The sequence below is a fragment of the Triturus cristatus genome, chromosome 8, assembly GCF_964204655.1.
Source record: "Triturus cristatus chromosome 8, aTriCri1.1, whole genome shotgun sequence".
In the NCBI taxonomy this organism is placed as follows: Eukaryota; Metazoa; Chordata; class Amphibia; order Caudata; family Salamandridae; genus Triturus; species Triturus cristatus.
Window position 1 is genome coordinate 1,360,544,449 of NC_140591.1, and position 16,090 is coordinate 1,360,560,538.

A 16,090-nucleotide genomic window follows, 5' to 3' on the forward strand; every position below is an offset into this window, starting at 1 on the left:
GATTCATGGCTAAAGATACATGCTAATAATTACAAGTGCAGGGTCAAGGGTACTAGATGAGGGATACAAGCTGAAAAGTGCATGGCTATGGGTATAGGTTTATGGGTGAAGTGTTAAGGGTGAAGGGTAGTGTGTGCAGGGAACTGGGTACAAGGTTAAGACAAGTGGGTTCAGGGCAAAGATACCAGGCTACAGGTTATGAGTAAAGGGTAAATGGTAGAAGATTAAGGACATAGGGTTCAGAGTTAAGGGTACAGAGTGAATGGTACAGGATGTACTGTACAGGGTAAGGGGAACAGGGTTAATGGAACAGGGTATTGGGATATAAGTTAAGGGCACAGGGTTAAGAGCACTAAGTTAAGGATAGATGTTAATGATTACAAGTGCAGGGCCAAGGGTACTAGGTGAGGGATACAGGCTGAAAAGTGCATTGCTATGGGTATGGGTTTATGGGTTTATGGGTAAAGGGTTAAGGGGGAAGGGTAATGTGTTCAGGGAACTGGGTACAGGGTTAAGACAAGTGGGTTCAGGGCAAAGATAACAGACTACAGGTTATTTGTAAAGGGTAAATGGTGGAAGGTTAAGGACATAGGGTTCAGAGTTAAGGGTACAGGGTGAATGGTCCAGGATTTACTGTAGAGGGTAAAGGGAACAGGGTTAATCGAACAGGGTATAGGGTTATAAGTTAAGGGCACAGGGTTAAGAGCGCTAAGTTAAGAATACAGGATGAAGGGTACTGGGTTATGGGTTAAGTGGCGATGATATAGGGTGAGGTGTATAGTGTGAAGGGTGCACGATTTAAACAAAATGGAGTTAATGGTGCAGGGCTTAGGGTACAGGGATTACTATTCAGGTTATGTGTTTTACATGGTGAAGGGTATGGGATGAAAAGTAAAACATGAAGGAAACAGTATTCATGATACAATGTGCAGAGCCCAGGGTACATGGTTTAACCCCTTCTGTGCCCATGACGAGCTGGACTCGTCATGGGCCGCGGTTGCGCTGTGCCCATGACGAGTCCAGCTTGTCATGAACCCCTCCCGCTAATGCAACGCCCGGCACAGGGCGGGGAAAGGGCGTGGCACACAAGGGGTTAAGGTATGGAGCTCTGGCTACAGGGTGTTGGGTTAACAGTACAGATGTTAAGTATACATGGCATATATACTTATACATATATGTATTTGCTGAAATAACTCCTTTAAAGTGGAGATGTGGTTGCAAATTGAAACCAAGAAAAAACACTAAAATGTGCAGTTAGGACTGCAATCCATATCCCTCAAAATAGATATGTAAAGCACACAGCAGATTAGTAGTGAGTCGAGAAACAATCCGGTCCCTCTCTCCAACTCTGCCTTTGGCCGTGCCCAGTGGGAGTTAGATGCCTGTGGCAGAATGGAGCACTCGGTCCATCCCCTGCAGTATATAGCAGAAGGCCTTGTCAATTGACCACAAGTTGTGGGTGGGGGACAGGACCGGACCATCTGTAACCAACCCCCCTGAGCATGGCCAAAGTCTGTGTGCAAAGGTGGTTGGTCTTCCATGGAGGTTTGTGTGTTGGATCCAGCTAAAGGCCAAGGATTGTGGCCCACCCTTGCTTTGCATGGCTAATGGCCATCCTCAGTGATGTTTGACCATCCACAAAAGGTCTGGCAGAGGGACTGGTCACAGGTCAGTCCCTTTGGCTAACACCCACTGTCCATGACCAAAGGAGTTCCACACCAGGGGCTAGCTGCCCATGATTGGCTACACCAGCCACCTGTTGCAAATAAAGCTGTTACAAATGAGCAAAAGAAAACAAAAATAAACTGAAAAAGAAATTATTCATCATTTATTTATTATTTCTTTATTTCTTATGGTTTTTTCCATAGCACGGACATGGCCAGTAGGTATCAGAGCGCTTCACATTAAAGCGGAACGTATCTATATCAAATAGAAAAAATTATGCATGTAAGATTAAAGGTGGTGAGAACATCAGTTTAGCCATCTCATGAGGGAGAGTGCTTCACACCTATTCACTGTAAAACACAAGCTGGATTACAATATTTTGTGCCGATTGACGTTAGTCTGCACTTGAGCAAATTAATGGAGGTATAGAGAGAAAGTTGAGGGAGAAGGTGGGTTTTGTGCAATGGTTGGGAGGTTGTGTAGACTCTGCTTGAAGGTGATGGGTGTGGGGGTAGGTGTCTAGATCCTGCTGGAGTGTTTGATGGGTGGATGAAAAAAGCTGGGGAGTATGAGGTGAATGAAGGTAATGGGAATAATGGGAGGTGTTGGAGTTAGAAGAGCATCTCTGGATTGGAGGAGAAGACAGAGGTGTGAAATGTTTAATTTTAGGAGAAAATGAGGGAGGAACAGTAGGGTGAGCGGCCAGAAGAGTTGGCGATGGCTGAGGGTGTGTTGAGTGGTGGAGTAGTCAGAGGAGTAAAGTGGCTAATGATGAGAGAAGATGAGGAAAGGGGAGTAAGGTGAGAGGGTGAGCAACAGAAGGGTTGAGATGTTAATTTGGCTGGGAGGGGTTTGAGAGAAGAAAAGATGTTTTCAATGAAGGCTAGGATCTTAATATTTACTTGGAGCATGATTTTCCCATTAATGACAATGGAAATTGTGAGGTTACTGGGTTGGCCAAGGGGGAGGGTAATTCCTTTTTCATTCAAAGGGGATGTTAGACAGTGAAAAGGTACAAATAGGAGAAAGTCATCACTGGTTGTGGCCTATATTTGCATCTTTCTTGGCATTCCCCTGTAGATCAATAGTAGAAACTAATGGCACAGAATGGGCTTGACAAATCGCAACCTCTACTTACGATCGTGGTCATTGGGTTACAGTAGGCTGTGTCATCTCCTGGCTGGCAAAGACAGAGGGCACCGAATTTCCCGTGTCGGGGACAGAGTCAACGATTAAGCCAGTCCATAATTTAAGGGGAAATAGAAAACATAAGAATGTGGTTCACCTCAACCCACAAAAAAGTCACAGTGCAAATAATGGGGGGAGGATAAGACAACAATGCGATTTGCTGGAGCTCTCAGGAAGGATATCCCATTCTGACATGACCACCCTCAGATCAGTGAGACAGTCCTTTACTCTGTCATTGACTCCCCAAAAGGTCTATCATCACACAACATGGCTAGTACTGGAGGAGAGATGCTGTCCTCTTTTTGGCACTATGGTATTTATTTATCATGATATCAAAAGTCCTTGGCTGCCCTCAAGGTCTGGAGTTCATCACCTCTCTATTGAGGTGAATCACAAGTTCAGTACTCACAAGATGCAAGGCAAAGTGACAGTTCCCTGCTCTGCTCTTTTGTACTTTGCCACATGCCCCAGGCCACCATAAAGACTGTCAGACTATTATTATAATTCTTCAAATAAGTCAATTGCCACTCCATTTATATAAAAGTCCACGAAACACAGGAAAAGTTGCAATTAGTGAAGCCTGTCACCTTCTGGCCACATTAACCAGTCTTTGGATTATAGGAGGTTCCCTAATAATACTGCAGCCCAAACCTATGGGCACATGGTCCTTGCAGGAGTTTGCAGTCAGTATCCTCTGTGGGTGCAGAGTGATGCATCAGGACAAGTGGAGAAGGCTGTTGGGGCTCATTTCAGCCACAGAGGATGGTGGGTAGAGCAGGAGACAGGCTGTAGCAGAGCTCCTTGGTCTAGGGAAGGTGCCTGGAAGGGATTGACATGGTGCAGGTGGGTATAATGGACTGTTTGGTAAGAGAACAGGTGTAGAACCTGGTTGAGAGTCATCCAGGCGTGATAAACCTCATGGGTATTGCTGTGTGACTGGTTGCACTGTCAGTGAGTGCTCGCCAAAGAGGCGTGCCGAGTGACACAGCTTGGCATACCAGGTTGGTACTCTGCTCTGAGGGGGGTGAAAGGCACAGACAAATGGCACAGGCTGGGATGAGGCGTTTGAAGTGGACCTCGACGGTCACTTGATATGGTAATGGCACAGAGTCTTCACCGGACCGAGGTGGGGATCTAACTGACTTCAGAAATCTCAGCAGTGGAGGTCATTGGGGGTAGGGGGTACAGTCAATCACATCTTAAGGTTCGGTCGGAGTTGGTCGAAGTTGGGTTTCTTGGTGTAGGGCGCAGCTACTCAGATGGACTGTGCATAATTACAGCTTAATGTTTGTTAGTCTTTTAATGTTGGTCATTTTTAGACCTGACAGACTTAGGGTGGTTTTCCCTCAAACGATTTTCCTGCCCCCCTCATTTTTCTGACCTTGTTTTCGGACTCTGCACACTTTACCACTACTGACCAGTGCTAAAGTGCTTGTGTTCTCTCCCGTACAGATGGTAATATTGGCTTAACCCCAATTGACATATTTCATTTACTTATAAGTCCCTAGTAAAGAGCACTACATGTGCCCTGGGCTTGCAGAACTCATTAAGCCTCCAGCTCAAGTAGCCTTCTAACCATAGCTCCGGCCTGCCAATGCAGAACTTGTAGAGCCTGTATGTGGAGTTTTAAACTGCTACTTCGACCTCACAAGGTAAATCAATTGCCAGGCAAAAACCTTAACTTTTTGTACATACAAGTCACCCCTAAGGTAGGGTGCAATGTATTTAAAAGGCAGGGCATGTACATTTAAGCTTTACGTGTCTTGGTAGTGAAAAACTCCCAATTTAGTTTTTCACTACTGCAAAGCTTATCTTCCCCATGGGATAACATTGGGATTACCTTATTGCACCTTTTAAGTGTAACTCCCAATTGCGAAGAGAGAGACTTTTCAAGTTTGGTGTCACTGTACTCCCAATTAAAAAATCACAACTTGTGGTGAAGTTGGATTTTAAATTTCAGTTTGGCAAATGCCACTTTAACTTACTTTAGCCATTTGGTGCCTGCTGCCTGTCTCTGTTCAGTTTGGTTTGGGTAACAGCTGGGCTTTGTGTATTCCTTCTAGATAGCCCCAAACAAAGGGAGCTTAGGTGTGTCTTTATGGGATGTCCTGGGAGATAGGAGGGAGTAGCTGGGAAGAGCCTCACATTTACATCTAAATAGGCTGTGTCCTATCCTCACACAAAGAGCTGAATTCCAACAAGTACTGAGTCTGGAGCCAGGACAGGAAGGGAGGACCTCTGTGCACTTCAAAGCTTTCTTTGAAGTCTCCCCTACTTCAAACGCACAATTCGGTATAGGTACTGGTTCTCTGACACCATGACATTAGTATACTTCAGGACCTCTGACCAATCTGCCAGGAAGAAAAACTGTTGCGTTGCTGGAAGGACTGCTACTCTGTTGGACTGATGCTTTGATGAACTCTTGCCTTGCTGGACTCTTGTCTTGCTGTGCTCTTGTTTTGATGAGCTGCTCTGCTGCCTGCTGTTCTACTGTCTGGGTGAGAAGGACTGGACCAGCATCACTTGAACCTAGATTGACTCCAAGGGCTTGCCTCCTGATTGAAGTCTTAGGGATACAAACATTCTTCCAATTACCTACATCTGCATCTGGACTCTTCAAGCTGTGAGTCTGCCCTGCTAAGTGGTGCCAGCCCAGTCGTGGACCCTTGGAAGTGAGGCTTAAGGTGCTTTCTCAATCCAACCCACACATCTCCTTCAGAAGCAGTGCATCTTCACATTTGCATAAGTGGGAACTAGTGCATCCTCGTCAAAGCATGGAATGGAGCCAAGGTATCGCATTCAGAAGCAGTGCATCACCTTCGAAATCAACACATCTCCTGCTGCAGGAGCAGTAGCCGTACATTGCCTAGGTAACCAACACATCACACTCGGAACTAATGCATCTTCACCATTGCATGGAGAGTCTTGACGCACCTCTCTCACTGTCTGGCTCGACACTGATGCCTCACTTTGGCTGCACCTCACATTTTTGATGTTGATGCAATTCCAGATCGAGGCCTACCATTGTTCAGTGGGCCTAAGTGGGTTTCCTGTATCCTGCTGCGCTCCATCGCGATCGACCTGAACTATTGACTTTGCCCTGGTCCTGTGTGACTAGAAAACACATTTAAGCATTTTTTGCTTTTAAGCACTATTTTACAGTTTATTTTTTGAAAATTCATATCTAGAATTCTACTTGTTGGATTTTTGTTGTTTTGATTTTGTTTTCTTTATAAAATTATTCTCCTTTATTAATCTGGTGTGAAGTCTTTTTGTGAGGTTTTGACTGTGTTACTATTTGAAGTGTTGCACAAATACTGTACACATTGCCTCTTAAGTTAGGCTTGACTACTCTGTGCCAAGCTGCCAGAGGGTGAGCACAGGTTAATTTAGGTTGTATATTTGACTTAACCTGACTAGGATTGGGGCTCCTGCTTGAACAGGTTGTATACTCTGCCAACCTGAAACCTCAATTTCTAACAATTACCCTTTTAAAATTTAGAAAGATGGCAATTTTTTGCTCTTAAATATATAAAAGTCCTGTTATAATTATTAGATTTCTGTTGTTTTGGTTTTGTTTTGTTCATAAAAACATAATCTATTTTCCCAAACTGGTTTGAAGTCTTTTTGTGCTGTTTGCAATGTGTTACAGTTTGAAGTGTTGCACAAATACTTTACACGTTTCCTCTTAGGTCAAGCCTACCTGCTCTGTGCCAAGCTACCAGAGGGTGAGCATAAGTTAATTTAGTTGGTGTGTATCTGACTTACCCTCACAAGGATGTGTGGTTCCTGTTTGGACAGGGTGCATACTTCTGCCAATCAGAAACCCAATTTCTAACATTGGTGATCAGTGGTGAGGATAGGACTTGGGTTTGTGCAATGCCATACAGTGACTTGATGTACACTACTACTCCATATCTAGACTAATTTGAGTGAATTCTCCACGATTGACACTTTTTGATGTTTCTAAATTTTCCCTATTCCTATTGTTTCTGTTGTGTCTGTGACCTCACCTGCCAAGATGAAGTTTGAGCTGGCCAACACTGTGGCCCAGCTCAGGTGATTTTGCTAGGGGGAGGGGTTGCTGGCCAAACAGAGCACAAGACAAGCAGTGCTCCAAAAGGCTTTGAGAGCGTGGGCAGAGGCCCACCCAGACCGCACAGACAATGAGGAGGTAGATTCAGAAACAGAGGAGGAAATGGAACAAGACCTGCCTGAGGGTCTTGACATGTGACCTGTTGGGGAGCGTGTGAACATCCTCTCAGGACTGGAAGCCCATCGGCATGCAGGGAGCAGTGTGTCATCTAGGAACTTGCCCCTCAAGGAGCGGGAGGACAGGAGGGAGAAGAGAAATCTCAAACAATGCTTGCCAAATTGAAGATGGAGAGAGAACAAACTGGAAGAAAAGAGGCTGGCCATAGAAGTAAAGATAAGGACCTATGACCTAAGCCTCAGGAAGCTGGATCTCATAGCCATGCAAGCCGAGCCCTGCAGTAATGGTGGCAGCGTTCCTGCAGTGCCCACTGGAGAAGGGAAGGCTCACATCCCATAATATTTAGTACCCATTTTTGTTGTGGGGATGCTATTGACAAAGGTTTTCCGGATATGAGGAGGCTCTAAGGGCGCATAAGCTTCCTGGGGAGGACTGGGGGTAGCTTGCTGAGATACATGCCCATGGTGGGGAAGGACACACTCCTAACACTAGAGGTGGAGGATCAAACACTATACACCCCTGTGAAAGACCATACTTCTTAGTGAATGTGGGCTGACCTCTGAGAGGTATAGACAGAGGTTCAGGGTCAGCCAAAAGATTGCTACACAGACCTTGGTGGACATTCCTGAATATGCTAGCAAGGCACCGAAGATCTGGGAGAGAGGTAGCAAGGCTGATGACTATTCTGGGTTGTACAACCTAATTTTGAAGGAACACATGCTTGATATTTGTTTTCCACAGCTGCGCCAACACCTGGTTGATAGGAAGCTGACTGACCCAAGGAAGCTGCTGAGAAGGCAGATATTTGGGTCAGCACCAGAATGTCCATTAAGGTATGTGGGGGGACTCCTAAAGGGGTGCTTTGGGTTCCCAACAGAAGAAAGAGGGGGAGATGAAAAGATGGAGTTATCTTAAAGCACCCAAAACAACTCACAGGGGAAAGGGATTCATTCAAAATCTGGCCACCAGAAAAGGAGCTTCCCTGACAAGAGTCCTACAAAGACTCCCAAATGCTATGAGTGCTACAAGTATGGGCATTACAAGGGAGATCATAAGTGCCCAAAAAGAGCACAACCTCCACCCTGGAGTAAGACACCAGGGGTAGCAGTTATAGTGCTTGGAGGGGTGTTTGCATCAGTAACTGGGGGGGAACTCAGTGAGGTTACCCTAGTGTCCCGGGGTGACATTGAGATAGTTCCTAAAACCCAGGAGCCTTCCAATACTGCAAAGTATAGGCAGTAGGTTATCATCAATGGGCAAGGTGTTGAGGCACTGAGGGACACAGGAGCCAATATGACTATGGTAGGTAGCCAGCTGGTGGCCCCCAGAGCAAGTTATACCCAATGCATTCCACAGGGTTGTGGCAGCTGACAACCGCGAGGGTCGCTATCCAGTGGCCCTTGTTCCATTTAAATGGGGGATCTCAGGTCTTGTGAAAGTTGCTGGGAGCCTTTCCATGCCTGTGGATGTTTGTTAGGGAATGATATTGAGCACACCTCCTGGAAGTAAGTGGAGCTTAAGTCACATCTGGAAATGTTAGGGTTATCTGAGTATATATGTGCTACCACCAGGCCCATGGCTGCCTAGGATGGGAGTCAAGGAAGCCTAGAGCCTGGAAGAATGGCCCAGACAGCCGCCAACAGACGGAAGAACAAGGAGTATGGGAAACCAGCCTCTTAATATCTCCATGCTGAGGTGGATGAAGCACCAGAGGAGAATTCCCTGGAGCCCACTGAGGAGGCCATTGCCGCCCCCTGGGGACCTACCTGAACTTGCTGAAAGGCAAGTAGAGGAGGGACCCACCAGGAAGGAGTTCTGCCAGTTGAAAGAGAATGCCCAACTCTGGATTGCATGAGGCAACAGGCCAAAGCCCAGGCAGCAGGTTATGCCTCTATGAATCACCACATTTACTAGGAGGGAAACCTCCAGTATAGTGAGCCTAAAGTACATGTGGCAACAGGACACTGGTCATTTCCCAATGCTACAGGGCTTTCCTACTAGAGTTGGCTCATTTGTTACCCCTGGCAGGACATCTGGGGCAGGACAAGACCTTTGTCAGGCTTCCCCCCACTTTTATTGGACCCAGATGAAGAGTTCATTAGACACATTCTGTATGACTTGCTTGGCCTGCCAGACCAGTGGGAAGACACAGTAGAGGCTTTAAGTTCCCTTTAATCTCTTACCTGTCATTGCCTCTCCCCCTTTGGAAGGATAGAAATCGACATTTTAGGGCCTATGGATCCCCAGACATCTTATGGTAACAGGTTTATCCTCTTACTGGTGGGCCACATCACAAGATACCCAGAGGCCATACCTCTGAGTACTGCAAGTGATCGGTAGTGGCTAAGGCACAAATGGGGATTTTTACCAGAGTGATTTTCCCCAAGGAAGGGTGTCTGGCACCAGCTTCATGTCTGCTAATACACAGTCAATGTGGAAGGAGTGTGAAGTTACATACAAGTTCCCCACCCCATACCATCCACAAACCACTGGGCTTGTTGAGAGATTCAACAAGGCCCTCAAAGGCATGATCAAGGGCCTGTCTGAGGCCCTGAGCCGTAAGAGGGATGTCCTTTTGCCATGGCTTCTCTTTGCTTCTAGAGAGGTGCCACAGAAGGGGGTTGGATTTAGCTGCTTTGAGCTTCTGTATGGTCATCCTGTAAGGGAAACTTTCAGTCTGGTGAAGGAGGTGTGGGAGCAAGTTCCCAAGAAACCTCCCTAAGATGTAGTTAGCTAAATATTAGCCTTCCAAAGTCAGATAGCTAAGTTGTGGAAGAGCGCTTCCGTCAATGCCAAGACCAGCCAGGAGGTGACAACACAGTGGTATGGTCAAACAGCTACCCCAGTGGAATTACAGCCTGGGCAGAAAGTGTGGGTGATGGAACCATGGAGCCGAGGGCCCTTCAAGACTTGTGGATTAGGTACTGTGAGACTGTTGAGAGGAAGGGGAAGGTCACCTACCTGGTGGACCTCAAGACCCCAAGACACCCCCAGAGGTACTCCATATCAACCATCTCAAGCCACACTTTGAGAGGTGTGAGGTCACCATGTTTCTGGTGACAGATGGAGAGGAGGAAGAGGAGAGTGAACCTTTCCCTGATCTCTTAGCCTCCAAAGATAAGGATGAGCCAGTGGAAGGTGTGACCCTCTCCTATACCCTGACTTCAGAACATCAGAGGAACTGTCACCAGTTGCTGGGACAGTTCTCCTCTCTGTATTCCCTCACTTCTGGGATTACCCACCTGTGAACCCATAATGTGGATACAGGAGACAGCCTCTCTCTTAAGAATAAAATCTATGGGCTGTCTGACAAAGTGAGGGCCAGCATCAAAGATGCAGTTTCTAAAACACTGGTGTTGGGGTGATTGCGCCCTCCATTAGCTCCTGCTCAAGCCCTGTGATGCTGGTGTCAAAAGCTGCCCCACCGGGCACTACAACAGAACTCAGGTTATGTGTAGATTACAGGGGGCTCAATTCAGTCACCAAGACTGATGCTCATCTCATCCTTGAGCTTATGAGCTGATTGATAGATTAGAGGCTGCCCAGTTCCTGAGTACTTTTGATATTACTTCAGGGTACTGCCAGATTGCCCTAATTGAAGGAACTAAGAAGAGGTCAGCCTTCTCCACTCCAGAGGGCCACTACCATTTCAGAGTGATGCCCTTTTGGACTAATGAAGGCCCCTGCCACTTTCCAGAGGCTGGTGAACTAGGGTTTGGCTGGTATGGAGGGCTTTAGTGCTGCTTCATTGGATGACATGGCTGTGTTCAGTAGCAGCTAGAATGACCTTCTTTTTCACCTGCAGGAAGTGTGTCAGGCCCTGCAAATGGCAGACCTGTCTATTAAGGCCAGTAGGAGCCAGCTAGGGCAGGGGTCTGTAGTGTACTTAGAACACATAGTGGGCAGGGCTAAGTCGCTATCTTGGCCCCTCCAGACCAAGATAGAGACTACCATGGCCTGGGGGACCCCCAAAACCCGAATTGAGGTGAGAGCATTATTGAGCCTCAAAGGGTACTACAGGAGGTTTGTCAAGGGATATGGCACTATTGATGCGCCCTTGAAAGAGCTGACTTGAAAGAAGCAGGCCAGAAATGCGCTTTGGACAGAGGCATGCCAAACAGCATTAGCCTCCTTTAAGCAGGTCATGTGCACAGCCCCTGTGCTCTAGGCCCCTGACTTTACCAGGGAATTCATTGTACAACCAGATGCCTCACAACATGGCATAGGGGCAGTTCTAGCAGAGTTAAATAATGAGGGCCTAAAATAATCTGGAGCTTTTGTCACTTCCCAGGGAACGGGTTGGAGTGCTTTTGAATGGGAAAACTTTGCTGTGGTCTGGGCATTGATGAAGTTGAGAGCACACCTGAATTACACAAACCAGAGGCCCGTCAGGTGGCTAATGCAAATGAGGGGTGAGAATCCAAAACTATTATGGTGGCCTATCTCCCTACAGGGAGTGGACTTTATGGTGGAACACAGACCTCTGGTATATGATGTTTCCAGGTTCTTCTGCCTTAGTGAAGAGAACTCCTAGAAGTCTGGGTAGCGCTCCCAACTTTCAGCTGGGTGGACATATGTTAGACCTGTCAACCTTAGGGTGGTCTTTTACCCAAACTTTTTTCCTGCTTGCCCCCAATTTTGCTGAATTATTTTTTTTTCCATAGGACTCTGAGCACTTTACCCCTGCCAACCAGTGTTAAAGTGCATGTGCTTCTCCTCTAAAACATGGTTTGATTGACTTATCCACAAATGGCATATTTAATTTATCTATACATCCCTAGTAGAGGTAGGCCCTAGGTAGCCCATAGGGCAGGGTGCTATATAATTAAAAGGTAGGACGTGTACTTTTAAGTTTTTCATGTCCTAATAGTGAAAATTACCCAAATCTGTTTTTCACTACTGTGAGTTCTGCCCCTCTCAAAGGTTAACTATGGGAATTCCTTGTTACACTTATAGGCTGTAATTCCTAATTGAGAAGGAGTAAATCTTACATGTTTCATATCATTTTGAATGGTGATGATAAATCCTCTTTACTGGTAATCTTGAATTTTTCATTACTTTTTTAAAACACCACTTTTACAAAGATGGCATTTTTCTCCTTTTAGCTCTCCGTACCTGCAGCCTGCCTTCAATACACGTCTGGGCTGGCTGACAGCAGGGCACCTAGGTGCGACTGAGTGGCCATTCACATCCTGATGGGTCATCATGGGCAGGATGGGAGGAAACAGCTGATACTTACACCTGAATAGACTAAGTACTGTCCCCACACAATGGGCGCATAACCCTGTGGTGTGAGTCTGGAGCCAGAGCTGGGAAGGAGGACCTCGGAGCACTTCAGATCCCCTCTTTGAAGTCACCCCCACTTCAAAGGCACAACTGGGTATAAGTACTGGGTCCTGACCCCACCAAATCAGTACACAACTGGACCTGTGAAGAACTCTGTCGGGAGGAAGGACTGCTGTGCTGCCCCAAGGACTGTTACTCTGCCGGACAGCTGCTTTGGAAGAACTGCTTTTCTGTTGTGCTGTGCTGCTGCCTGCTACCCTCTGCCCTGCTGAGGAAGGACTGGACCCATCTCGCTTGAATGCAGAGTGACTCCAAGGGCATGTTGGCTTTCCCCCTGTTCTAAGTCTCGGGGATATCCGAGACCTCTCATTCACCTACAACAACACCTGGACTTGCTGCAAGTCTTGCCCTGCCAAGTGGTGACAATCCAATCCTAGGCCTTTGGAAATGGGCATAAAGTGCTGAAACCGCTAAAGTCAACCCATCGATGCCATTGCAGTGATCGAAACTAATGCGGATTCAACTAGGTGAGGATAGAGTAGATCGCTTCGACGACAGCTCAATACCGTTTTGCCACACTGAACCAGCGCACTTCCATCAATGACAACGCATTGCTCCATCTGTGCGGCTCAAGGGTATCACTTCGTAAACTGTTCAATGCATTGCCTCCTTCTCTGACACACCACGACTTTGTGAAGCTCGAATCCGATGCATCACCTAAATCATAAGGATTGATGACAATGCATCACCTCCTCTGCTCCCCGCATTGTCCTTGATGTCGATGCATTCAAGGTACTTTTCCGCGGGCTAATGCTGGTCCCTTTATCTGACCCATGCTCCAACACGGTTCGCCTCAACTTTTGGATTTACCCTGGTCTAGCGCAACCAGAAAGCCTCAGTTGACACTTTAAGCCTTTAAGCACTACAATTTCATTGAATCTTCGAAAAATCATAACTCCGGTTATACTTATTGGATTTTTGTCATTTTGCTCTTGTTTTGTTCATAAAGATGTAAATCATTCTTCTAAATAGGTGTGGCGTTGTTTTGTGTTGTTTTGTGTTAGTGTTTTAAGTGTTGCACAAATATTTTACACATTACCTCTTAAGTTAGCTTGCCAGCTCTGTGCCAAGCTAACAGAGGGTGAGCACAGGTTAATTTATGATGTGAATCTGACTTTCCCTGACTAGGATTGTGGTTCCTGCTTGGGAAGGGTGCATACTTCTGCCAACCAGAAACTCAGTTTCTGACATAACTAAACAAAAAGAGGCACTTTCCTACGGTCAGTTGGTAGATGAGTTTGTGATGCAGAGAGGTTTCGCCAATTTTGCAGGAACTGGCCTCAGATAGCAGTAATATTAACTTTGTTAAAATAACTAGATAGCTAAAAATTACCACCATTATGCCCGTGAAAGCATTGCTTTACTCGGGTGTCAAGAGTGCCCACATTATATCACAAGATTAGTATATTATTATGTTGATTACTTTAAAGTATTTACAATAGATTTAACATTTATATTGAGTACTTGCAAAATAAACACTAAAATCAGATATACTAATAAGTTGAAAAATAATCATAGTCCTTGTCTTATATAAACAGAAACCTCAAATATTACCACTCTTAGTAAGTGCTAGCACTATACAGAAACTACAATTGAGCACCACTATACTCATAACAACCTTTGTGCCAGTTTAGATTGTCCCAATTGTTAGATATGACATCCTTGGTGTGGTTTCCCTTGACTTTTTGCCATGTGACCTCCTGTTTTTGACTGTTTTGCTGACTTCATTTTTTGTAAGCTTTAGGAATCAGGGCACCTTACTGCTGCTAATGAGTGCTAAAGAGCATGCGCTCTTTACTTAAAAGATGGTAACATTGGTTTATACACAATTGGCATATTTGATTTACTTTTGAGTCCTTAGTAAAGTACACTACAAGTGCCCAGGGGCTGTATATCAACTGCTGCTAGCGAGCCTGCAGTCCTGATTGTGCCACCCATTGAAGTAGCCCTTTAAACATGTCTCAGGCCTGCCACTGCAGAGCCTGAGTGTTCAAGTTTAAACTGCCATTTTGACTGGGCATGTTAACTTACTTACCTTGCCCAAATATTCTTTTTTTATGACATATAGGTCACCCATAAGGATGGCCCTGGACAGCCCATGGGCAGGGTGCGGTGTATTTAAAAAGTAGGGCAATGTACTTTTATGTTTTACTTGTCCTGGTAATGAAATACTCTTATGCCCTAATGTATGGGATTTTGGCATAGGGCAGCACAGCAAGACACTTTGCTGCGCTGCCCTACGCCAGAGTGAACGGGCTGTTACTGTTACCATTTGGTGTTTTCAGCCTTTCTCTGGAATACATGGCTGGGGTGGATGGCAGCTAGATTCCTGCATTTCCTCTAGACAGCCACACACAAAGGAAGGGTAGGTGGGACTGAGTGGCCATCTGCATGCTGATGGGTCATCCTAAGAAGGATGGGAGGGAGGAGATACACTTACACCAGAAAGGGCTGTGTCCTGTCCCCACACAAAGGGTTGCATACCCCCTGTAGTGAGTCTGGAGCCAAGGCAGGAAATGCAGGGTCTTGCGCACTTCAAAGACATTTCTTTGAAGTCTCACTACTTCAAAGGCTCAACTGGGTATAAGTACTGGACCTCTGACACCACCAAATCAGAACACTTTCGGAACTGAAAACAATCTATTAGGAAGGGATATCTTGTGGGAGAGGATGTAGCCAAAAGACTAAAGAAATCGACCTCGAAGCTGGGGAACCGGGTTTGAGTCTCGGCAGGGATGCTCAACATCCTGTGATTCTGGGAAAATCACTTAATTTCCATGTGCCTAACAAAAATAAATGTGTCCATCTGTAATGGAACTGGTGCTCATGTAAAGCACTCTGCAACCTTCCGGTCGAGTTCACGCTATATACAACTCCCAAAAATAAAAAAAAAGATAAAGGACTGCACTGATGCCAGGAGGGACTGCCACTTTGCTGAACTGCTTTGCTGTGTTGGCCTTTCACCGGCTGCTTCTTTTCTGGGAGTGAGAAGTACTGGACCTGCTTTGTTTCATCCCAGAACCAAACTATCTCCAAGGGCTTGCAGGCTTGCCTCCTGTTTATGAAATCTCAAGGATATCAAAGACTTCACCCTGCAACCTGAAACCAGCACCTGCACTTTGTCTGCTGTGAGTCCTGCACTTCCAAGTGGTGGCAATCCAGTAATGGGCCCTTGGAAGTGAGTTTTCAGTGCTACAACCCAGAAAATCCATGCATCGCTGATGTTGCTCCAATTCGAACTGGTGCATTTCCTTTGACACTGATGCATCACCACTGCAGCACAAACCGCAGACACCACATCGCCGACTGCGCAACGCAACATTCCCTGTTTCCAACCCATCTCTGCCTCTGCACCAGCGCATCGCTTTGTGCTGCTTGCATCGTCTGCAGCTCAGCGGTTTAATGAAGATGCATCACCCCGATGATCATCACATCCTTACTCTCTACGCATCTCCGACTTTGCACGGGTCGGAACTAACACATTGCATACATCTGCGGAATCAACAGCGAGGCATTGACTCCTTTGCTCCATGCATCGCCCTTGACGTCGACACATCCAAGTTATTGTTAAGCAGGCAAATGCTGGTCCCTGTATCTGACCTGTGCCCCATCGCAGTCAGCCTGAGCATTTCAATTTGCCCCAGTCAAGCATGACCAGAGAGCCCAGACGCCATTTGT